The sequence below is a fragment of the Panthera onca genome, chromosome B4 (genome assembly GCF_046562875.1).
Source record: "Panthera onca isolate mPanOnc1 chromosome B4, mPanOnc1 haplotype 2, whole genome shotgun sequence".
NCBI classification, from domain to species: Eukaryota; Metazoa; Chordata; class Mammalia; order Carnivora; family Felidae; genus Panthera; species Panthera onca.
Window position 1 is genome coordinate 27,408,853 of NC_138345.1, and position 24,042 is coordinate 27,432,894.

The following is a 24,042-nucleotide window of genomic DNA, read 5'->3' on the forward strand; positions in this document are numbered from 1 at the left end:
AAACAACCACATATAAGATTTACCCTATTTGCAAGCTAACGAGTTAGGCTACTACAGTTTCGTGAGTGCTGCCAGGGACACGAGACTCCTGGGTCAGAGATAAAGGACCCTCTGTTATCCATAGCAAGAGCAGTAACTAGTATATCAGAATTTTTGCATCAAAAGGGTCAATTCCCATAAGGCGATGACAGCTACACGCATAGTGGGTTGCATTACAGGAGAGGAACCATGTGCTTAAGGAACCCGACTCTTTTATAATGGGCACTAAGCATACCTACTTTACTGTGGAGGGAGACTTTATTATACTGGATTGTAAGTATACCTGCCTTTGTTTCAGGGAAAGATATGATCTCTACTTCCCAGGGTGGTTGGAAATCTGCTGTTTGCTCCAGGGAAGACATTATCTCTATCCTCCGAACTGTTTGCTATAAAAACATCGTTGAAAAGATAGTGGAAACAAAAGGCAATCAGTGCATTGCTCATAAGATGTGCAGAAACAACAGGTAATTTTATTCCAACAGCATATTTTCTTCTCTCTCCTCTTACTGAAGCTCCACCCTGTGTATATACCTGAATGTTCCTGACCTCTTTCTGACGACCTCTATACACATATACACACACTCACTAGAACTCATTTGTTCTCTGTCCCCGAATCCTTAGGACATTTTCCCGTGGTGTTGTGGAGCAAGCTGTATGTGGGTACATTTCAGGCAAGGGCCAGTTGGTACAAACGTCTAGGAATAAAGTCATTTTGGTAGTGTCGGTGAATGGAAGGAGTCTCTACCACCCTCGATTTCTCGTATCCAGAGGAACTGGTGATAATGCATTATCACAGGCCTGGAACACTCAACAGATGTTACCTATTGTATTGGTAACATACACAAAGGTTTTGCTGCAGCCACAAATTATCTCCAATGTCAAAGTGTGTTTCTTTCTTTATCGTGCCACTTGTCCATTGCAAGTGGCCTGGAGGCTCTCTGCTCTGCCCTGTCCTTACTTCAGGACACAGGCTGGAGGGTCATCCCTTAGCTGAACTGTTGCTGGCACCTGGGGCAGAGGAAAAGAACTATCTGGAGAAACTAGCACAGATCCTTAAATGCTCTGGCTCAGAAGTCGAACATACCGCTTTAGTTCACAGGTCACAGGTCAGATCTGGTGACATGGCCCCACAAGGGACCCAAGAAGTACCATACTACTGCGTGCTCAGAAGGCAGAGAGGCAGAATATTTGGGGACAGCATGATGATTACCATAGCTTTTATTACTGTCATTAAAAATTACAACATATCCTGCGGCGGGGACATTGTAACTGCCTATTCATCATTCTTTTGATATTTGGGGGGGGTCACAGAAAGCCTAATTTTATGTGTCTCCCCTTCCCCCCATGGTTATGGGGCCCCCAGCGGAACATGATAGACACCCTCAACGCCAGAGGCAGGCCTGACTGGTCAAGGGGCACTGCCATCCTGCTTGCCGGTGACTGCCTTAGGAATGAACACATGTAATTCAGGCCATTGGCACGCCAACAGAGGTTTTAAGTTCCTGGGGGCTCAGGGGAAACTCATTTCTCAGTCTTCTTAAAAAGCTTCTAGAAATGACTTTTCTTTCTCCTTGGAGACATCGTCAAGCACAGATACGACGCCTGGAACCAGCCGCAGCATCTTCTTGCCGCCAACCTGAAGATGAAGCTGTGTTGCAAAAAGAACCCACAGGGAAGCAGACTAGAGCCATCGGACAGAGTGAATCCTAAACCCCTCTGGACTTCCCGCAAAGAAGCCTCCCTCTTGAAGCAAACAGGAAAAGAATTTTGTTACTTTTAGCTGAAAGCAACCTAGCAATACTGCTGTCTATCTTCCTGTTAACTCTGGGAAAGAAGGGCAGTGTGGAGTGGGGGAGGAGCAGAGTTGGATGTGGCATGGATGGCAGGAAACCAGCAGTGGTGACAATCAGATGCACGCGATGTCTAAGCCCTGCCACCAAGCCCATCCGCCACCACCCAAAAACCTAGCTGTGAGCCCTGGTGACATGGGCATTGCGCTGGCCTGTTCTGTCTGCAACTGTAGCCTTAATCTCTTCGGAAAGATCCATTACACTGTCTGGAGGAAGGCACTCTTCTCGAGACCTGTGATTAACCCCAGATTTTGATCTTGAGCGCAGATTTCCTGCGAGTTCTCCCTGAGCCCTCTCGAAGGATGCGCCTCTGGGTTTAGCTACAACTTCCAAGACCAGGTCTTAAGACAGCCCTGTTAACTTGGCTGCAAACCTCCCGATGCGTCAGCCGTGCTGCTGCATACAGATGGCGTCCGAGCATCCCAGGAGAAGCCTTTCGATTTCCATAGGATCAGGTCGGGTGTTTGCAATGCGCTTTGCATCATGGCTACGCAAGCCTGTTAGCTTTAATTTACTGGAGTTTAGTTTCTTTAAGACTTTTCTCCAGTCATCTTCTCTAAGGCATATCAGGTTAGGGGCAGAAGGCACGTCTTAGATCAATATTCCCAGCAGGAAAAGGCTCTGCGGGCTTCTGACTGCATGGCTAGTCTTTTATTTCCTGTGTTGTTCCAGTTCGTACTGAAGGGGAGAGTTACTTGTTTCCTTATCCTGCCATATTAAATAAAATCCTGGTGTAGAGTTAGGCGAGGTTTTATAAGGAAGATAAAAGAGCTGTTTTTAATAAACAGGGTGGAATGATAAGGCACGTCTTCTCTCGGCAGCATTCAGTAACACAATCCGAGCACCAGGATCTCCAGCTACGTGGAGGATCGTTGTCCACGGGACTGATCAACCAGCTGTTTCCTGTCCCACCCAGAAAGAGAATGGGAGGGAGCGCTCGAATTGTGGCATTTAGGCGTGGGGTTCGACTGGGCTTTGAAGAAGTTCAAACCAGCACAGGCGGTTGTTGGGCTGGGGCATGTCCAGTAGGGGTGCAGCGAGCACCTGCTGTGGGGGGCGGACCATCCCGGGGCTCTCATCTGTCGTGTGAAAGCAGAAACGATCGCCGGACCAACGCTGCAGTGGGGAGAGATCGTATTTTTCGAGGTCACTCAGGTGGTTTTGTGCTGGCAGAAAAATGAGTGTTTACTTTCTGAAGCCAACAGTTCATGTAACAAGCCCCTTAGCATGCTAGCAGGACATCTCTCCGAGGTTTTCCTTGTGTCTGTCTTCACTGGCTAATTTTGATGCAACTGTCACGACTTAGCCTCTTATAGGTATCCCCTGGCACCTCTGTTTTCACTCCTCTGCTGACACAAGACACCATGAGGGACGCCTGAACCCAGGCCCTGACGTGTGGTGGAATATTAGCTAAGCAACTCTGGGGATCCTGGTCATTACTTAGAAGGGAAACCCAGGGCAAAGTGAAGTTCCTTTTAGTCAAGGCAGAGGAGGGCAGCCTGCAAGGGGCTTACGGTCTGTTGGGAAAGGCAACACGTCCTGTTGCTGTATAACTCTGACGTCCTCAGGCTTCACCTATTGGTGACTACAAAATATGACTATTTCCTTCGTTATCTCAAACACAAAGATGCCAGGCTACGACTCTCTACCTACTGTCTGGCACAGGGACGGAGAAGCCCAGGAAAAATCTGTTGTGAAATGCACGTGCAACGTTGGTGAGGACGCCCAGCATCGACAGACTGCCGACGACACTGGCAGAGTCCCATGGGAGTCTCATTCCATAAGTGATCAGCCCAGAGAATGCTGGCTGAGGTCTTCACTTCTAATAACTAAGAACAGTACTCAGATTTATTAACCACTTACCATGTTTGAGGTATTGTCCAAAGTTCTTTTGACAGTCCTTACAAAGGGTTCCCTTATTACCTCAGTTTATAGGTGAGGAAACTGAGGAACAGAGAGGTTCCATAACTGGCTCAGTGTAACACAGCTTTGAACCCGACTGGGTTGGCGTTGCAACCCCCGGAGAGTGGAGAGGCCGGTAAACGAGAGTGCTCAACTGAGAAATCGGCTGCAGCCAACAGGAGGCCGGAAGGAGGGAGTGACAGGCGAGGCAGAGACTAGGCAACAATCGAGTAGGCAAAGGATGAAGAGTCACTACCAATTTCAGTCTTTGGAAAAGAGCTGGCAGTGCCCAGAGACACCCCAAATGAAGGAAATGACTGCGTAGCCTCCAAGGGAAGCGACTTTGAAGGAGATGGGCAACTTCTGCTAAGCTAGCTCTGCCCCACCTAGGTTTCACTTTTTTTTGGAATCTCCCATCACACATTCCTCTACTAGTAACTACCTAAACCGCAGCTAATTTTCAAGGTATTAAAAATGGGTTTGTTGACTGTAAAATTACACAGAATAAGGAGGGGGGGGGTGAAATATAGCTAAAGAATCATCTCTATATTTCAGGGAGAAAACTCAACTGACACCCATCTAGTTGTTTGGGTAGTTGAGACATGGCCAGTGTTAAAATGATATCAAAGACTATTTCAGCCTCCAGGAATTTTTCAAAACCACATTTTTTTTTTTTTTTTTTTTGCCGACCCATCCTGTGGTGTGTGTGTGTTTTGATTGTTTGTTTGCTTGTTTTATCCTTTGTTTTCCCAAAAGCTGAAGAAGAAGTAGAATTTCGAACCCATCTTAAAGTTTTGTTTAAGTTCATGCTTGTCATAGTCTGATTTATTTCAGATTTTGTCCACAATTCAAATTCAAAATATAATTCTATAATAATATTCATGGCCAAGTGTCTTTCTACTTAGAAGCCAAAGAGTAGAGAAGTTGTCTTCTAGAATTTCTTTTTTATTATAATTTTGGCTACCTCCAGTCTACCCTGTCTGTCTGTCTTTTGAAAAATCTTGTCTACCTTTCCCTGGCCCAAATTTTTATTCTTCTATTCTGTTCAGGCCAGAATGACTTAAGCAATAGTAAAAAAAAAAAAAAAATAGTAGGAATATGTATTCTTTATTTACATGGCAACCCTCTTTTACAGATTCTAAACTTTAGACCAGGGAGTGAGAACATTTGCCTTCTAAATATTTGTGGGCTGGATCTAGGTTCCTTGGTTTAAGGCATTCAATACGGATGGGAATACTTGGCATAACACTCAAGGTTATAGTTTTCTAAGTGTCACTTGTTATTTTCCTTGGTTACATAATCCTATCTCATTTCTGCCCCTCTCAAAATAGGCTTTCCAGACTAGTGGACTATCGAGATTAGAAAATTTGACTCTTCAACTGAACACACTGCTTTGGGCACTGCAGATCGCTCTGGGCTTCTTATATTTCCAACTCAGAAAAGTGGTACTTTCATTTCGGCGAAGGCTAAGTTAATAACATACTTGTGATTCTGGAATATTCACGATGGAAACCGGGTTAGGAAATCCCATGTCACAGTTCCTCTTGCTCATGTTTGGAAACCTCAGGGAACACCAGCAATGTCTGGCGACAAACCAGGCCTCCCCCTCTTCTCTGTGTCACTGATCCCATTTCTTACTCGCTGTCAGATTCCAGCCAAGAGAACCTCCCACACACATCTTGCACATGTGGGCCCAATCCCCACACATGCAGCAGTCAATAAAAGCATTTACGAGGCACCTACTGTGTGCTGAGGGGGGACTGCGTGTCACTGTCCACTCAGCCAGTTCCTTGAGTAAAAAAGTGGCTCAGAATATCTTTCCAGAAAACGTTCTCTGCTTAACACCACCCTCTCTAACATCTCCATGAGAACACTCTGAAGAGCACAGCTCCAGCACTGCCGAAGATAGTGTTGTGCTAGCTTTCTGATCATGACCCCCAGGAAGGAATAAATTTGATGACATAACAACCCTGCACGCGCGCGCGCACACACACACACACACACACACACACACACACACACACACACCTACACACCCCTTATAAATACAGTTAGCCAAAACAAAAGTTTTGGGGTGCCTGGGTAGCTCAGTTGGTTAAGGATCCAACTCTTGGTTGGATCCAACTCAGGTCACAATCTCACGGTTTGTGGGTTTCAGCCCCTCATCGGGCTCTGCACTGGCAGTGTGGAACCTGCTTGGGATTCTCTCTCTCAAAAATAAACATTTAAACAAAACAAAAGACCCAGAAAAGTTTCGTGAAAACAATACTTACTATGTAGTATGCACTTGACTATTTTAATTCTAATTCTATTGCATAAAACAAAAATACTCATCTTTACCCACAAAATTTATCTCATGACTGACAGTTTGAAAAGCTGTAGGGAACCCTGGGTATTTAGGAAGCATAGAAGCTAATTAGAGATTCTAAAGGCTGAATATCTAATTCAAACAGGAGGTGATTTAAGAGTGTTCACCCAGTATTATCAGAAAAGTGAACATTGCTCCAAGTAAGGTATTTGCAAGCAAATGTTAAGTTTGACCAGATCCTCTGAATCCTAATAATTAATTCATTCCTTAAAGCAAACTTTTTCCCCCCAAGCATCCAGTCCGATCTAGACTTCAAACATAGAAAAAAAAAAAATGGCTGAGGTTTTGTCTTCTAGGATCTCCTGGTTTTAAGGAGGACTCGGAAAAGTGTCAGTAATTATGCCCCGGTGTTCTAAAGGCTATGTCTGAGACCCACATGGGGTGTTCTGAGAGGATCGAGGGGGCCCCTGATTCAGAAAGAGATGGCCAGGCTTCCTGGGGCTGATGACTTCCTGGAGGAGGTCGGAGGAGGTGTGACACCTTCTCTCTAGACCAAGAAAATCCTAAGTATTTGTGTTCTTAGAGAGCATGGAACCTCTTGAATCTGCAGGGCATTGTAAGGGGTCCCAGACCACAGTGAAGGGCACAGATGCGAAAATGATCAAACACGAGCCTCTGGAGAGAGGTGAACAAAGAAACTTGAAGTTTTCTCCTGAAACACCAAGGGGATCGATTGAGTGGTTTTAAGAAGGGCAGAGAATAACCAGCGTTCTGTTTTTGAAAGATGCCTGAAGACGCAGTTGAAGAGGACACTGGCCTAGAAGCCATGCTGGAGCAGAGGGTCTAGTTTGGGGTCCAGGGTCAAACGTCAGAGGAGAAACAGTACCAAGGGGCTTGGCTGAGGTAACGGTGGTGGGAATGAAGAGGGCAGGCCTCTGAGAAACATCAAGGACGCAGTGGCAAGTGGACTAAAGCAGGTCACATCTTGGATGGCTCCCAGGTTTCCAGCTAGCACGACGGGAGTGGATTTGAGTCATCTACTCAGATGGGGAAGGCACGCACGTAGAGGACAAAGCTGGGGGGCAGAGTTCAATGAGGGACATACTGAGTTTGGAGCACTATGGTGATCCAATAGCCATTTGGATCTGGGGCTTGGGGGGAAGTCTGGCCTGGTGTTAGATGAAGCCAGAGGGCAAAGATAGGAAGGAGGACCAGCAGAGGACCGGGGACCCAAATTCAGGGCAATTACTGATTTGCCGGAGGTCAGTCATTCCCATGACTCTGGTTAGTGTGGGGTTGGTGCAACCAGCCCTTGTCCTTGCTTCCTTCCTGTCTTTTCTAGCTGTAAGTACTTCAGAGCTCTCACAGATAGCAGGGTGACGAGAATTTAACATATTTATCTAACACAGTCCTTCCTCTAGAGCCTTCTGGAGATGACATGGGTGCCAGGAGGAGGGCCCAGCTCTGACAAGGCAGAACAAAGGTAAGGGTGACTAGTATATAGTCATTAACAAAAGGTAGAGGGCTAGTTCTGTGCCATGTTTGCTGGGTAGGGCTCCCAGACTCCCAGTGGATTCCCAATGGTCATTTCACACCCTAAGGTGCTGTCTTCCACGGGACCATATGCTCAGTTGAGAGGGTTGTTTCCTAGATTTTCAGCCCTTCCAGCTGTGACACACAGCACTCAGCTATTAGTATGTGAGTCCAAAGGCCCAGCCTACATGGAGGGCATAGGGATGGGAAGGCAGAAACCCAATTTCTGTTCTAGGCTCTTAGGGGTAGTGAAGCTGTTAGGGGGCTGAGTTGTAGGGTCTTTAGACCTTAGAGACAGGGTCTTTAAGGAAGAAATTAAATTAGAATGAGGTTATATGGGGGAGCTCTAATCCAGCATGACTGGTGTCTTTATAAGAGAAGATGGCCATCTGCAAGCCAAGGAGAGAGGGCTAAGAAGAAATTAACCATGCCAACACCTTGATCTGGGACATCTAGCCTCCAGAACTGTGAGAATATAAATTTCTGTTGCGTCGGCCACCCAGTCTGTGGTGCTTTGTTATGGCAGCCTTAGAAAACTAATATACTCACCTTTTGCTGCTACACACATAGGCTTGGCGCATACTCAAGAGGAAAAGTAAGAGTCTAGCATTCCGAGGAAAAGAGGCCGGGGTTGGAACGAAATGAAACGTGAACGCTAGCTCCTGAAACAGATAAAGAGCACAAGTAACAAGTATAAATTTATCTACTGCCTTGCAGATTACCAAGTACTTGACAAACCTTAACTCACTTGATCTTCACGACTGCCTCAGCATCACCTGGGAACTTGTTAGAAACGCAAAATCTCCGGCCCTTGGAAGACTTAAAGAGTCAGAAAGGGGAGGTTGGATGGATGAGGTGGGGAAGGCAGGAGCCAACTGTGCTTTAACGAATCTCCGGGGATTGTGATTGGCTGAAGTGTAAAGTGTGCGAACCGCTGAGATAGGTTACGATCCCCCCTCCCCCACCCCCAGTCCAGAGGCGCCGTTCGGGGGGGGGGGGGAGGGGTGACGTGATTTTGCCACCCTTGTGAGTGGCTCGGCAGGTACAGTCTCCTTGACAACTGGCCCAGAGTTCCATGGACCGCAACGTTCGCACGCGTTGGTGGCTTTTATCTCGCGAATGACTGGAAAGTCAGAGCGGCCGCTCGGGGTCTCTAAGGGTAAGCTGGGTACCTCTGGCCCGCGGGCCGAGCGGCTGGGGCCGGGCCGAGAGTCCCGGGAGCCCCGGAGCCGCCAGGCGCGTGCGCGTGAGCGCGTCCCCGGGCCGGGCCCGCACGGGTGCGCGCCGAGGGGGTGGGTCGCGCCGCCCCGCCGGCCTGGCGCGTCGTCCGAGCCACTCAGAGCGCCCGGCAGCCGACACCCGGGGGCCCTACAAGTAATACCCGGCGCCCGCCCGCCGCGCCGGGACTCGCGCGCCCGCACTCGGGGACGGAGGCGCCCGGTCCGCCCTGACCAGCCTGGCAACTTGCCGTGCTCCGGCTGCTGCGGCGACTCCGCCGGGCTCTCGCCCAGAGCCAGCCAGCGCGGGGACTGTGCCGCCGTCGCCCAAGTCCCGAGCCAGTGCGCGCCCCCCGGCCCGGCGCCCCTGCGGAGCGGCCGCCACCTTCGTCGCCGCGGGGAATTCTGTGCTGGGGGCCGGCGCGGCAGGTGGGCGACCGCGGACGGCGAGCCGAGGGGGTGAGTGGGGTCGGGAAGTTGGGGGGCGAGTGTGCACGCGCCCCGCGGTAGGACGCGGGCCCTCGCGTGTAGGTTTCCTCTGCCCCTCCTCTCACGCCCCTGCAAAGTTTCACTCAGGACCGGGGAGGAGGGGGATAGGCTAACCTGCTGCTCCAGTGTTTACTCTGGCGAAAGCGCCAGTCATTCGGACAGCCACTCCTCCCGGCCGGGTGAGTGACACCGCGGCCCCCGGCCTCCGACCCCAAGCCGGACCCTGGGCTCGACCTGCACCCAAGGGCCTTCGTAGCCCCGGGGCTGCGGATGCGCCTGGAGCTCGTCCTGAGCCGCTTGCTAGTCCTAGGACCCGGGGGGTGTGACGGGCCACCGCCTCTTTAATTCGGGCAGGAGACACAAACTTTGTTTTCACTCAGTGTAAGTACCTTTCCAGTGTTTTAAAACTAGACGTGCAGACGCGATTCATGGTGGTTTCTTCGGGACATCCCCGGGGGCCGGGCTGGCCCGGCTAGCCCGCAAGTGGGGGACTCCGGGCGTGCCCAGTGGCCCGGGAGCGTGAGGACAGCTCTGGTCCTCTTCGCCTGGGTTCTGGCCGCCGCCCGGGCACGGCGGCCAGGATGGAGTGACCTCGCGGGAGTGAGCTCGCGAAGGAGTGATCAGCGGGGTGTCCTGCGCTCGGGTGGGCTCCTTCCTGGGTTCCGACCCCCTGCCCTGCTCCTCGCTCTGTCGCCAGGGCGCTCCCGCTGGTGGCCCGGCAGAGGGCGCCAGTTCCCGATCGCTGCGCGGGCCGGCGGAGGGGAGGGGACTTGTTCGAGCCTCCAGGTAAGGAGCGTAGTGAATCATCCCGAGAGGGGGGACCCGATCCTCGCTCGCTGAAAAGAGGCAGGGAGTGGCCGTGCCGCTGTTAGGAAGCCGGGGCTGCCGCGCTGCTGTCCGGCGGGAAGTGGCGATTCTGCCACCCGGAGGTCTGGGGAAAGCTCCGGAAGGTGAGGAACGTCCCTCCGCGCGGTGGCCCCAGGGCAGGGAACGGCAGCGTAGGTTAAGGCCGGCAGACACTAGGACGCGCCGCCGCGCGCCCTTCTGGGGGCCGGGAGGTGGGGCCAGTTTTACTGTGGCTCTGGGCGGTCCTGCTGGGGGCGGCGACGGGAACCTGGGAGCCGGCGGCCGATTCCCGGGCGGCTGCGATGGGGTGCTCCCGGCGGCCCGCGGGGTCCCGGAGCAGTAACAAAGGCGCGGCGCGGCCACCGCTCCCACCCACTTCCGTCCCCGGCGCGCCCTGGCTTGCGCCGCCCCGAGGTGCTGGCCGGGTCAGGATTTCCCTCTGCGGAGTTTCGGGAAGTTAGCTCCCGCTCCGCGGCCCGTTACGACGGGAGCAGGGGCGGGGAAGGGGGCGACCCGAGGAGGTGCACGCGTGTGTTCCGAGCTGCGACACAGCCTGTTTCCTCTCCCCACTGCACGAGTGGCGAGAGCTGCTGTGGCTCCCGCGCCCCTCCTCCGGTCCCATGGTCGCGCCTCCGCTGGGCCCGCGCGGGTTTGAAGTCCCCGCGCGACGCGCGGGGCCAGCCGCCAGTCCACGCCCCTCCCTGCGGATTCGGGTGGCTTGCGGGCTCCCGGAAGGGAGTGGTTTAGGCTCCCGGGGCCCGCCAGCCGCCGCCGTCGGCACCCTGAGTGGAGCTCCAGAAGGCGGTAATTGCATTACTGTGAGTTAGCGGCCGGGAGGCTCCAGTCCAGGCCGCAATCTGGGTCAGGTGCGGGGTTAAGCGCTTCTGGCGACGGCATTACGGCTCTGGCGAAGTCTGACAGTTTATTGCACTAGGAAGTTCCTCGTGCACCATGGGAGCAGGACGGCAGGGCAAGTTAAGAGAGCCCCTTGTTTTCCCGGAGGTTGCGGGAACTTCTGCAAACCGAGCCTGTGCACAAGTACTGTCACGGAAAGGGCCTGGGCGGCATCTCCACCACGCCCCCGAAGTTCGGGGAGCATGAGGGACAGGAGGAGGTGCTGCTGAAGAGAAGCCCAGAGCACTCTGGCCGAGGTGAAACCCTACCCCCCCAAGTAATCAATGGATTATATTCACATGCTTTCTTATCTTATCTGTCTCCACCCCCTTGTGTTGTAAGGAAAGGGCAGGAACTGGTTTTTATACAGTGCCTAACTGTTGAGAGAATCTTCACACACACTTTGGAAGGATCTTCACCATTCTCTTTGCAGCCTCACAGCCTCCTCCTCCGAGGCGTTAGAATTGGATAGACTTTCTACCTATTGCTGGCTTTGTTAGGGCCAGCACCTCAACTAAACCAGCTCTTGGAGTTTAAGGTATATGACCACAACTAAGGCTTCTTCCAAAACCTTTAGGATTGTCTGACAACTGCAGAGTCAGAAATAGCTGTCCTCTGCATTAGATGGTGTCTCAGGAGGCAGGTGGTCCTGAGGCGGGAGCTCCGCTTGGCATGAATCTCTGTTTCCAGGAGCTCTATCTACCTACCCTGTTTAAGAGGTGTGACTTCACCACTGGGCTGGATATTGTGTGTAAAATTAAGTCTGCCTTGGAAATATGGCCAACCTTAATTAACTGCCTAATGAGTTAAAACTCAGATGGCTTTTAGGCGTCTAACAGCATGGTTTGATATGCACATGTTTATGCATCATTGAGCTCAAGTTTGTAATATGGGATGTTGGTATTGCCTTGAATGCACTTAAAACGTATTGCCTTAAAGAAAGATGTTGTTTTAAGCGCCTGTGACTCAGAACATCCTAGGGCAATGGCAGTTGTGGAGTCGGCAAGGCATGATGATTAAGGGCAAGCGTCTGAAGTCACAATGGCAGGCTTCAAATGCCACCTCCACCATTTATAGCTTTGTAATATTTGGCAAGTTGTTCAGCCTTTCTGAACTTCATTTTCCTCTTCTAAGACGGGGATAATAAAAACACCTCCTGGTTCGAAGCTATGAGGGTTAAATTTGATAATCCATATACCGTACTTAGCACAGAGTCTAGCACACGGTAGCTGCTCAACAGATACTAAGTAATAACCACGATGTTTAAGAACAGAATCTTTCTTTCTTCCCCTGTCTCCTCCAAGGAGGTAAAATGGTTATTTGCCTTGAACTCACCATTCGTCTTAGTTAATACTGCAGTTCAGTGCAGTTAGTGATTCCTCTTTTGGAATCAGCAGCTGGGGGTGGGGTTGGTAGCAATGGAAAATTTTGTCTAGTTGCCCAAGGAATTTACAAGGGGCTCCGGAACTACAGGGCTTTCTTCCTAATTTTACCACTGTGTAATTTTGTGGTCAGCCCTCTGGCCATTTATCTTTCCTTTCAATTTGAAGCCAGTATCCTAATGGCCAGGATAACAGGACTTAAGGAAAAGAAACAAACTCAAAACCAAACACACTGGAGCAAAGGAGGCAACCATTCTCATGGCTCATCCACGAGCCTTTTATAACACTAAAGAAAAATATCCGCTTCTGTGAAACTTGTGCTGGGCCAGTCTTGGCAAGAGGGAACATTTCCTTGGAAAACAGAGTATTTTTTTGGAGTCTGTTTAGAGGTGAGGCACCAGATTGGTAGAGAAGGGAGGAGAGTTTGAGATAACTTCTCAAACATATTTGCTCAAATAAGGCAAATGAAGCATGATCTGAAAATGGTTAAACTAACTTGGAAACTGACACAGAGGTAAGGAAGGCCATGCTCAGGCCCAACAACCAGTGAACGATCAGTATTACTATTTCCTATGTTAACCACCGCCCCCCCCCCCCGCCAAAGCTTTACACTTAGCAGATGTAAGTGGAAAAATAGTTTTTTATATCAAGTTGGTTTTGAAAGACCTCTTTACTGTTGCTATTTCATGGTTGTTGATTTTGCTTGTGCATGTATCTGGTAAACAGTTAATCATGGGCAAAAGCACCAGAAACCTTATAATGTCATCAAACACCACCCTCCTGTGAAAGTGGTTGCCAGGAAGTGCCTAGGTCTGGGGTCCAGGGAGGGTTTGCCATTTAAAGCATTTGAGAGGCTTTACCTTTGGGTTTGAAGCGCAGCTTTCTCCCACACTGGAAAACGAGTAGCTGCGTGTGTGTAAGCAAGAGACAGCACGCAAAGGGTTAGGAGCAAGGTTTCCGCTTTTGTGCATCTTACTCCATTTGTAGCCACTTGTTGTGGCCCCGGCTGCAAAGAAAGACGCAGCTGCGGGGCATGCGCCAGACCTGCCCTGGGCTGTCGCTTCCATTGTACGGAGATGAACAGGCAGCGTGTTATTTTGGATCACATAGCAGCTTGCTCAAAAGCATCTTGCATTCCCCAGCTGTTTCACAACTTCTACGCATATGGGAGAGAACTTACCAGCTGCTGGGGCAACTGTACTTACATTTGCTGCTTTTGTGCAGTAACCAAGGAAGGTAAAAATCCAGACGCCTTTGTTAAACTGTAGCCATTGTCAATAGTCTTACTTGTTTCTGTTAGGTCAATGTTATTCTAGATACAGTCTTTCAGGGGAGAAGGTTTACAAGGAAATGTCAGAATTAACATTTTTTTTTTCTTTTCTGAATACATTTTTTTCAGGGATCCCCAGCCTGTACAGTTTTTTTCATACTTAAAACCACACTGCTTTTGTATTTCACGGACTGACAAAGGAATGGGTCTGATATTAAAATTGTTTTTTTTTTTAACTGACATCTGAATCGGGCTTTAATTGTATACGTTTTCCTTTGCAGGAAGTACATGAGAAAGACAAGGTGTATTCAGACAGGGCTTTTGTGTTTTCAGAAGATTAGGTTATTTTACATTTGCTAGAGCTGGAAGGTGCTTTGCCCACATCCCTCATCTTATCCATGAGAAAACTCGAGTTTCCAAGAAGTTATTACTTATCCAAGATGATTTGGCTCTTTGGTTTAATTCAGCAAATCTTGTGTTGCGTGTTTACAACGTGGCAGGCCTAGAGAACCTATAAAGATGACTAAGGGCTTGAGCCCAGCCCCGGATGGATTCACAGGTCAGAAACAACAGGTGGAAACCCATGCTTGTAGTGGAGGCAGCATCATTTTTTGTGAAGGTCCCTCTTCGGGCACCGTTTTGTGTAATCATGTCGGTGTTGTAATCCTGGCAGCTCAGATAAAGCCAGAGTAGCCAGCTGACCATCTAAAATCGAGAAGGAGAGTCTGTGTGCAGGTAGATGGAATTGGCATTCTATGGTTTATGCATTTGGAGTACGTGTACTAGAGGGGGAAAGCCTTGGGCCTGTGGAGAGAGTCCCCTGACTGCTGCTCACTACTCAGAAGCCTTCTGCCCTCCTAATCACTGTGCATGGAAGTGAATAAATGCTCTGTAGGAGCAGCGGCATAAATCACAACGCTTTATTAGGATCAGTCAGCTGCAATCCCTTTGTTCTATAAAAAGGTTATAAAATAAACCATAATCACTTGGACATGTATAAAACCCAGACTGAAGCTCATCTAACTCTTAGGGGCTCTTGCGCTGGAAACCGCTGCTGCTTCAGATCCCTGAGCGACTCATAGTTGCTGAGTTAGACCCATAGTTCTAAGCCCTTAATCCCCCTGGTGCTCCATTTACACGGCCACGCGTCTTTCACTTGGTCCCTTTTCACAGCAGTATCCCATTTGTGCAGTGTTTCTATTTTCAGTTGGTGTTATTGCCATTTGCATTTGTGATTTTCAAGAGCTTTGTTTGGTTCCCAGGGCTCATGGCCAGGGGGCTTTGTATGGCAGAAGAGGAAACTGAGGCTCAGCCGCTGAGGGCCTTACCTGGGCTGGAATTAGAACGAACATCTCCTGACTCGCAACTCGGTGCTCTCACTGGCTGAGTCCTGGAAGGATCAACTGGTGCCAAGCTAGAGGTTGACTCACCCCCCTCCTGAGGCTTCCTTGTACGACTCCCAACTACCATGGTCCTCGCTGGGGTGTTCACTGGATTCTTTCCCTGGGGTGACTCTCTTCCTCGTTACATTTAGTTGCGCGTTGTAATTGTTCTTATACTGTGGTTTTAAGTCCTGGGTTTCAAGTGCAGTTGGGAGCTTTCTAACACACACATTCCTCTTTCCTGTCACTCATATTCACACACACACACACACACACACGCGCGCGCGCGCATAGAGGCACAGCATGGCTGTTGCACCCATTACCCCTTCTTCAACCAGCTCAGCGCCTTTCAGAAGATGACTTTGTATTTGCTGTATCCAGATGTTTATTCCTGTTCGATGGTGTGGAGCGCTACATCGTTCCCGCCAGCTGTCCGATACCAATGGATGCTCATAGTTAACCTGTCTGGTCTTTTCTACAAGGGGCCTGTTGGAAAATGAGCCATCGCCCCTTGGGAATGGTGACCATGCTGTCCCTTCAGCGTTGGGCTCCTTAGAGGTTACAAACAACAGCTCTCTCCCTGTAGGAGGAAGAAGGTGATGAACTTAGAAGGTTCCTTCTCCTATGAAGGAACTTCTCTAGTTTTTCTTGTGTGGCCACAGGCCTGCTCCCCATGCCCATCCCAACAGCTCAGCCCCCAAACTTTGGCAGCTTTGTCCTCCTCTCGGACCCTTTGTTTTCTCTCTGATACACTGCCCCTCCTGCTCCCGCTCGGTGGCTGCCGCCCAGCCACCTCCTGGCAGTCCTCGGTTTCAAGTGTCTCAGGGACACTTCGCCTTGGATGCCCTTATCTCCATCTGTCATTGGTGTTTAATTGCTTCCCCCCACCATCCAGCCTGCTCCTTGACACGGGGGAAGCTATCCTTTCTGATGACTCCTGTCAGCTTTTCCTCTGGCTGATCATGCTGCCCCATTTTGGCTCCTCTGTGCGCTGCCCCTTTGTGTCTGCATTTCCCCGGGGTTTCCAGGACGCGTCTTTGTCTCTCTCTTGGGGCTGCCTTGCTCTTTCTTTCTCTCTTCTCCCTGCTTTTTCTTTTACCCTCTCAATTTTTTATAGAGGTAGAATTCACACACAACCTTACCTTAGTGTCAGGTGTATGACGCAATGATTCAGTATCTGTATATATTACGTGATGACCACAGTGCGTCTAGTTAATATCCACCCCCCGCACATAATTACAGAATTTTTTTTCTTAAAATTTTTTAATGTTTTATTTATTATTTTTGAGAGAGAGAGAGAGAGAGAGCGTGAGCTGGGGAGGGATAGAGGGTGGGGGTAGGAGGACAGAGGATCCAAAGCAGGCTCTGCGTTGAGAGCACAGAGCCCGATGTGGGACTCAAACTAAAGAACCGTGAGGTCACGACCTTAGCCCAAGTCAGACTACTGAGCTACCCAGGCGCCCCCAGAATTATTTTTTACTTGTGATGAGAACTTTCAGGATTTACTCTCTAAGCAACTTTCTTCCCCCTTTTTTGGCAGTGCTTCCTGAGAAGTATATTCCTTCTTCGTGTTTGTTTCTCTTGGTCTGCAGGTTCTTTCTCCTGCCCCTGTCATGAGCCAGTCCTGCTTGGCTGTCAACTGCATCAGGTAGAATAATCGCATCAAATATACTTTTTTTTTTTTAAATTTTCTTAATGTTTATTTATTTTTGAGAGAGACAGACAGAGCGTGAGCAGGGGAGGGGTAGAGAGAGAGGGAGACACAGAATCCGAAGTGGGCTCCAGGCTCTGAGCTGTCATCACAGAGCCCGACACAGGGCTCGAACCTACAGACCGCGAGATCATGACCGGAGACCAAGTCGGAAGCCTAACCAACTGAGCCCCACAGGTGCCCCAATCATCAAATGCACTCTTATCACAGTTTTTACTTAGAGGCAACTTTGCCTTTAAAAAAATGATTCTTTGGAATTGAAACTTGGAAACGCCAGTTTTGAAACTGGTCAGGTCAGGGCATTTCAAAGGCCGGAACTTTGGAGAAAACAGCTTGAAATTTATTTTGGCTTTTATTTCCCATGGCAGGACCTTGAAAGTAACTGAAACATGGGCTTGTTTTTGGATATACTTTCCCTTGCAAATGGAAATTGCTCATACACAGAGCAGAATTAATGTTTGCTTTTTTTTTTTTTTTTTCCAAATTACATTTCTGAAAGATCTTGGAAGGTATTTTGTGCTTTGTGGCCAGTGTGGCTTGTGTGTCAGTCATGGGCGTATCAAGACTGTGCTGGGCCTTTTATTCCAGAGGCTCCTCAGGGGTGTTTTCTAGTAGTGATTCCATGTCCATGAAAATATGCTAGAGAGTATGTCTGAGGAGATCCTTGATTTAGGAACCTAGCTTTCTCCCTAAAGCTATGAACAAGGAGGGCTGTCCTCAGAGTGAGGAATGGAGCAGATTGGCTGCTGGGAAGCAGTGGGAGAGGATGTTCTTGCCCTGCCTTGAGCCAGAGCTGCGGGGATAACATGGCTGTTGTTTGGCCTCAGCAGGCTGGCTTCTGCTTGGCCAAGCTGGCCGTGAGCTCTGGAGTTCCCCAACCTGATACTTGCTCGCTGCAGGGAAATTGCTCTTTCTCTGAATGTGTGTGTGTGTGTGTGTGTGTGTGTGTGTGTGTGTGTGTGTGTGTATGTGCTAACGACTTACTTTCCATTTCCTCTTGCCCTCCTTAAACATTCTGAAAACAGTGAAAGGATGCTTACCCGGGCCAAAGTGGAGTTTGGTTCTAGAACTTCCCAATTAAAAAAGAGCACCGTTGTCTTGCCCCAGTAGATATGGGAGCCTGTTTAAAGACCTGGGATGGGAGCTTGTGTTAGTACAGACCGTAACTCACCTGGACTGGGGGATCTTTGTCTCAGCAGCGTTGTGTAGTTGGTGTTACAGCAGAATCCCGACGTGCTCAGCAGGTTCAGTTAACCTGGACAAGTTAGCCATCTAGGACAACATCAGGACAAAGGCATTTAAAACTGGAATCCCATGGAAATAAACACTGAGAGTAACCTAACAGTCTGTCCATTCCTACGCTTGTTTGTTCAGCAGACATTGGTTAACCTAATAGTGGTGTGCGTGTGTGTGTGTGCGCGCACACACACACACACACACGTGCATATGTACGTGCTCAGTATTGAGAATATAGGGTGAGTCAATCCTGCCCTCCCAGGACTTACAATCTGGGGATGCATTTGTAAGCACAAAAGCACAGGGAAGTGTCATAGGCGTTGCGATGGGTGAACAGTCCGGGTGCAAGGGACACACAAAAGATGCAGGGGGCGGGGTGGGGACGCTACTGCGGCTGAGTCACGGACTGGCTGCACCACATACCAGGCCCTGCACTGAGGGCTTGACCTGCTTTACCTCTCTTCATCAGGACAGTCTTAGAAGTGGAAGCCCTGGGGACTAGGTCTCTCGAAGGGGATAAGACAGCACGTAGGCAGTAAGTAGTAGAGTCTGGGTTTGAACTCAGATCCAAGGTTCTAAGCCTCATGCAGTAGATGAGAGAACGTATCAGTATCTTCCCGGGTTTACTTTTTCCCCTCTCCGTCCATCTCCAACGCTTTTTGTCATGAAGGGAGAAGGAAGCCTGGAGAACCGTTTTGTAAAAGGATGTGCAGTGGGGGTCTAGACTCCCCACAAGCATACAAAGGATATACTATGGGGATCCAGTTTAGAGAGCTACTCTGAGTCTGTAATTATGCAGTCGCTCAGAGTATCCTTTTTATATTCAGTGTTTTGCCAACTGTATTTCTAAAGAGGCTTTCTTTTCCCTTGGCCAAGCTTTGCAGAAACTGGCTGCCAGGCTTATTGTCACCCAGGAGGGACCGTACCCCACAGCTCCCCACCTCTTCTTGGTGCTGGGCGTCATGGCCAACAGCCTCTGCTTTCTGCCTTGCTGTTCTCGGCTGTGTTTGGGTGAGGAAAGTGGTTCTATTTCAGGCCTGCTGAAGGAAAGAGTACTTTCCTCACGATGAAGCAGAAACACATCAGTGCACGGCGTGCAGGCTCTCAGAAGTCTTGTCTACAAGTCAGCGTGGCGTAGGCTCCCTGGCTCTTATCTCCCCTTTTCTGCCTTTTAAGGACTACAAGTCTGTGTTTCTGATAAAGCCTCATTGTGATCGTGAGAATACTCGTTGGGCAGGTGGAGGAAACCTACCACTCTTGAAAGAAAGGAGAAGCTCAAAAGGGAAGTTGGTCCCTGCCCTCTCGAGAGTCTGTGAGGACAACGGGCAGTCTTCTTTAGAGTGAATCACTCTGGGGCTCGAGAAGAAATTTTGGCAAGCACAGTCTGCTTTAGGGCTATGTCTATACGTCCGCTTTCAGATGTAGGTCTTGATGGCAGTGCAAGTGGAAAGACAGAACTCTGTCCTTGAACCATGTGTCAGAATGAGGAAATTGCGTGCTTGAATATTTGGAAGTAAACATGCTTTAAAAAAAAACAAAAACTGCAATTTTTTAGTCTACTAGATATCAAAAGCTCTAAGAATAAGGCAAAGAACTCATATTCCTAGAAAAATTGATAGACCCTGAGCTCAAGCATAGAGACAACTCACTTCAAGCATTGTTAGACTAGTTCTTCCTACAAATGAATTTGATATAAGACTTTTAAATTCTGACCCCCAAATTATCCAGTTGTCTGTTGAAAAAGTCTCAATCATATACTTCTGACATTGAGTTTCCGGGAAAAAGAAAAATACCATATGCTTGACAAGAAAATGATATGGTAGAAACATGTTTTGGTTGATTATTTATGTAAACCCAACATATGTGTGTGTGTGTGTGTGTGTGTTTAAAAACACAAACTTCCTCATCACTTTTTTTTTATGTTTATTTTTTGACAGAGAGAGAGAGAAAGAGAGAGACAGACAGAGCATGAGTGGGGAGGGGCAGAGAGAGAGGGAGACCCAGAATCCGAAGCAGGCTCCAGACTCCGAGTTGTCAGCACAGAGCCCTGCGTGGGACTCGAACTCACAGACCACGAGGTCATGACCTGAGCCGAAGTCAGACGCTCAACCTACTGAGCCACCCAGGTGTCCCCCTCGTCACTTTTAAAAAAAAAAAACTAAAAGCTTTCACTGTGTGGCATTTTTTTGCTATACTTGGTTCTCATAGTGCTGGAAGAAAATACAAACTGGTTATAGCAGGCAGTGAAAGCACTTTACTATTCTTTTTCCCGTGAACAAATTAGTTCCATCTCTAGTGTCTAGGCTTCTTAAAAACAAACAAACAACAAAAACAACAGCAACAACAACCAAAAAAACTACCGTCGAGGAAACTGCAAACTTACTGTGGAGCGAACACTCACTTCCATTCTGAGCACAGATCCTGGTTCTAGATTCAAATAGTATCTCACTGTGAAACTACCAGCATTGATAAGCCCGCTCCTACTTCACACGCTCCGTGACCATGGTCCCCGACACACATGGGCTTCTCCGTCACTTCCCATTTCAGCTAGACGTTGGCTTTCAAAAGTTAAGTGCTATTTTTAAATAACCACCACCCACCCCGTTTTCTCCTCCCAACTTTTTTATCCTCTTTGGTTGGCAAATGCACATGGATTGCTGATGGCTACCTAAGAATGGCTTTTCTGTTTCATCTCGTATTTTCCAGTTGGTCTTCCCATGGCTATCAATTCTTGGGACAGTGGGGAAGAGTTAATGAGCTGTGGGAGAGCTGCCTCCATTGTAGTTGGTCCTTATCCGTACCAAGTATAGTAAACCTGAGGATGCCTGCCTGCGGATTTAATGGGTTTTTTTTTCATTTCCATGTAGACGGGAAAGCGGAGACCGTTTAAAAGTTGTATGGTATGACCGAGTTTTTCGCACTCAAGATCTTTTTTTCTAGGATTATTACTCCCTGAAGTTTCCCTTCAGAGTCTGGTAGGACATACAGCTCTTGCTAAGAGTCAAGCCTTCTTAACAACGAATCTGGAAGTTTCAGTGAAAGTGCTATGAAAATGAGTGATCGTGAATAATCGCCACTTAAGTGTAAGAGATGCTTATTCAAGTTTGTAAATATTTCTGACCACTATTATGGGCAGGAGACTGCGCTCGGCACTTTCACATGACTCGTGTCGTAATCACAACCACCATGTGAAGTAGGTAGTGTTACTTGCATTTTATAGATGAGCAGTTTTGAGGCTCATGGAGGTACAATGACTGGGCGAAATCATTTGTCTAGTGGGTAACCGGATTGAGATTTAAATATGGATCTCCCAACTCTAAGGTCGCATTTACTTTCCAGTACACAGAACCAGTACATACACGGTAGTTAAATCACAGTAAAGGTCACACATATAACTGGGGAGTCCAGAAGTGCAAACTTGATGCTAACGTAGTAAAATAGTAGGAATAAAGCTATCACATTAGGGCTGGAGTTTTTAGTCCCTTAGTCCACGTTGGGTTTGGACTGCTTTTTGGTAAAGATACCGATTATTCCGGTTTTGTGTCCAACTCACTGTGAAAACACTGATTGCTGTTGTGGTTTTAATGTATGCCTCTTCCAAAGGCCACCACCACTCCGTGTTTGTTTCTGTCTAGCTCTATTGAATAGAATGTTGCCACTCTTTTCTTAACTTTCCGGTAAGGTTTTTTGGGGGAGAGTTTGGGCCAGTATTAAGCCAGAATTTCTTAACTCCTGGGGCTTCGTGATATCATTTTGGATAAGTTCCTCAAGCTTTTTCTTTTGCCACATTTCTTTATTACTCACAGAGAAAACTTTTAAGTAGTAGTTCAGGAAATTTTTGAGTTAAAAAAAAAAACAACAACTCATAGTTGCTGTCATCATATTGGAGTGCATAAACCTAAAAAGGAGAAAAAACTAGTAGCTTGATGTTTAACAGTTTTCCCCCCTCCATTTACCTCTTAATTTTCTATATGAATAGGAGGAATCGTGACCACGATCATTGGAAATACTACTTTGCACTTATGTATGCTTTATGATTTCACACACATCTCCTTTTAATTCTTTTTGCACTCTATAAGATGAACAGAGCTTGCTTCTTATCTTTCTTTTATAGATGAGAAAATAAAGGCTCACAAAGAAATCTGTTCTATTCAAGATGATAAAGGGAGCAGATAACAGGGCCTGGCCTAGAAACCAGGTCTTCTGATTCCTATCCCTGTTTTTATCACTCTTAATTTCGGCCAATAACAAGTGATAGAGTTTTCTAATGGGATTGAAAAAAAATTAAATGTGTCATGTTTACTTCTGATACATTTGTCACTATTTGAAACTTTGTTATAAAGGTGTCCAACTCAGCCTTTCTCTGTTAATCCGTTATGAGATGTAAGGCCAAGGGATGTTGGAAGAAGGAAAATTATCACCATAAATAAAGTAAAACTCTTCACTGAGGGTTAGAAGGGAAAGTATTGGCTTGTCGAATGGCGTCTCAGAATTTTCAGCGATCACAATAGAGATGCTGTCATACTTTGCTGTTGAGTATCTTCACCTTCCCTATCCTTACTTGGATTATTCAAGCAGAAGTGCTGGAAAGCCCAGCTCACACCAGGACTGGTGACTAGTCAGTACTGACTGACTAGTCAGTATGGTAGAAAAGGTAGGAAAGGCATGTGTCATTGAGTGTGTGTTCTGTGTTAGGCTAACTTTTGGCTAAGCGTTGTCTACACAATATCTCACAAGCTCTTAGTGTAATCCTGTAGATGAGTGCCTTAAATGTCAAGGAGTTTAAATCTAAGTGGAGGAGCTCATGTTATTTCTGGGTCTATAAGACGAAAAAGTTCAGAGTCTTTCAACTCTACCATCTCAAATTCTATGGTTTATTTTTCAAGATTAGCTTTCCTGGAAATACCTTCTCTAACTCCTGCTTAGCCTAGAAGTCAGACGAAAGAGCACTGGTTATGATGATACCAGTAGGAAGCCAAAAGAAAAATTTACCAGAAATTGACTTGAACATGAACTGCCTACCTGTGAAGAGTAGTGTAGAACAGTACTTCTCAGGCTTTAGTGTGCATTCCGATCACTGGGGGGATCTTGTTCAAATATTTATGTATTAACTGATTTTTCTGTCTACTTCTCTTATTAAATATTAACACACCAGTATTGGAATATATGACTGTTCTTATGAATTGTCTTTCTCCTTGCTGTTCTATCCTTTTTTGCTTCCTGTATTTGGAAGCATAGCTGTTAAGGTAAATAGATGTTTAGGATTGTTATATCATCTTGATGAACTGGTCACTTTATCATTATGAAATGACCTTTTTAAAAAACAGGTGATAATCTTTGCTCCAGAATCTCCCATTTGATATTAATGAAGCCATTTCAGTTTTCTTTAGATGGATATTATCATTGTATGTCATTTTTCATCCTTTTACTTTTAACCTGTTTTTCTTTATATTTCACTTCTTGTAGGCAGTGTGTAATTGACTCTTACTTTTGTTTCCAATATGACAATATCTGTTCTCTATTTGTCCCATCCTTTACTCTCTTTGTCTGTTTCCTGCCTTCTTTTGGATTATTTGAGCATTTCTTATGACTCCATTTCCTCTTCTTGGGTGGGTTGCTAGCTATATATCTGTTTAGTTATTTTAGTGGTTGCTTTAGGGTTTATAGTCTACATCTTTAACTTATCACAGTCTACGCTTAAGTGATGTTAAACTCCTTCACATATAAGAACTTGACAATAGTATACTTCCATCTTGGCCTTATACTACCGTTGTCATGTATTTTACTTCTGCATATTATTATTGACTACACATAAATTGTTATTTTTGTTTTAGAAGTCACTTCTGTTTGACTAATATATAGATAATAAAAAAAATTATATATTTACTTAATTGCTATGTCCTGTTTTCTTCATTCCTTTGTTATCCATATTTTTACAAGATGTCTTATTTTTTTCCCTGCTCAAAAGGGCTTCCTTTAACAT

At 47.4% G+C, this 24,042-nt stretch overlaps 1 protein-coding gene across 5 annotated transcripts in view; it reads left to right on the top strand.

Annotated features, from left to right (window-relative positions):
• Positions 1-8,958: 8,958 nt before the first annotated feature.
• SVIL (supervillin) overlaps positions 8,959-24,042 on the top strand; it is a 230,723-nt gene continuing 215,639 nt past the window's right edge. For 2 of the 5 annotated variants that reach the window (XM_078450304.2, XM_078450309.2), the window contains exon 1: positions 8,959-9,308. The gene's annotated coding sequence lies outside the window, so the exon portion shown is untranslated. Of the gene's footprint in view, positions 9,309-9,365; positions 9,720-9,781; positions 10,289-24,042 lie in introns of those variants that run through there. The other 3 variants (XM_078450305.2, XM_078450310.2, XM_078450306.2) reach the window with 2 other exon arrangements.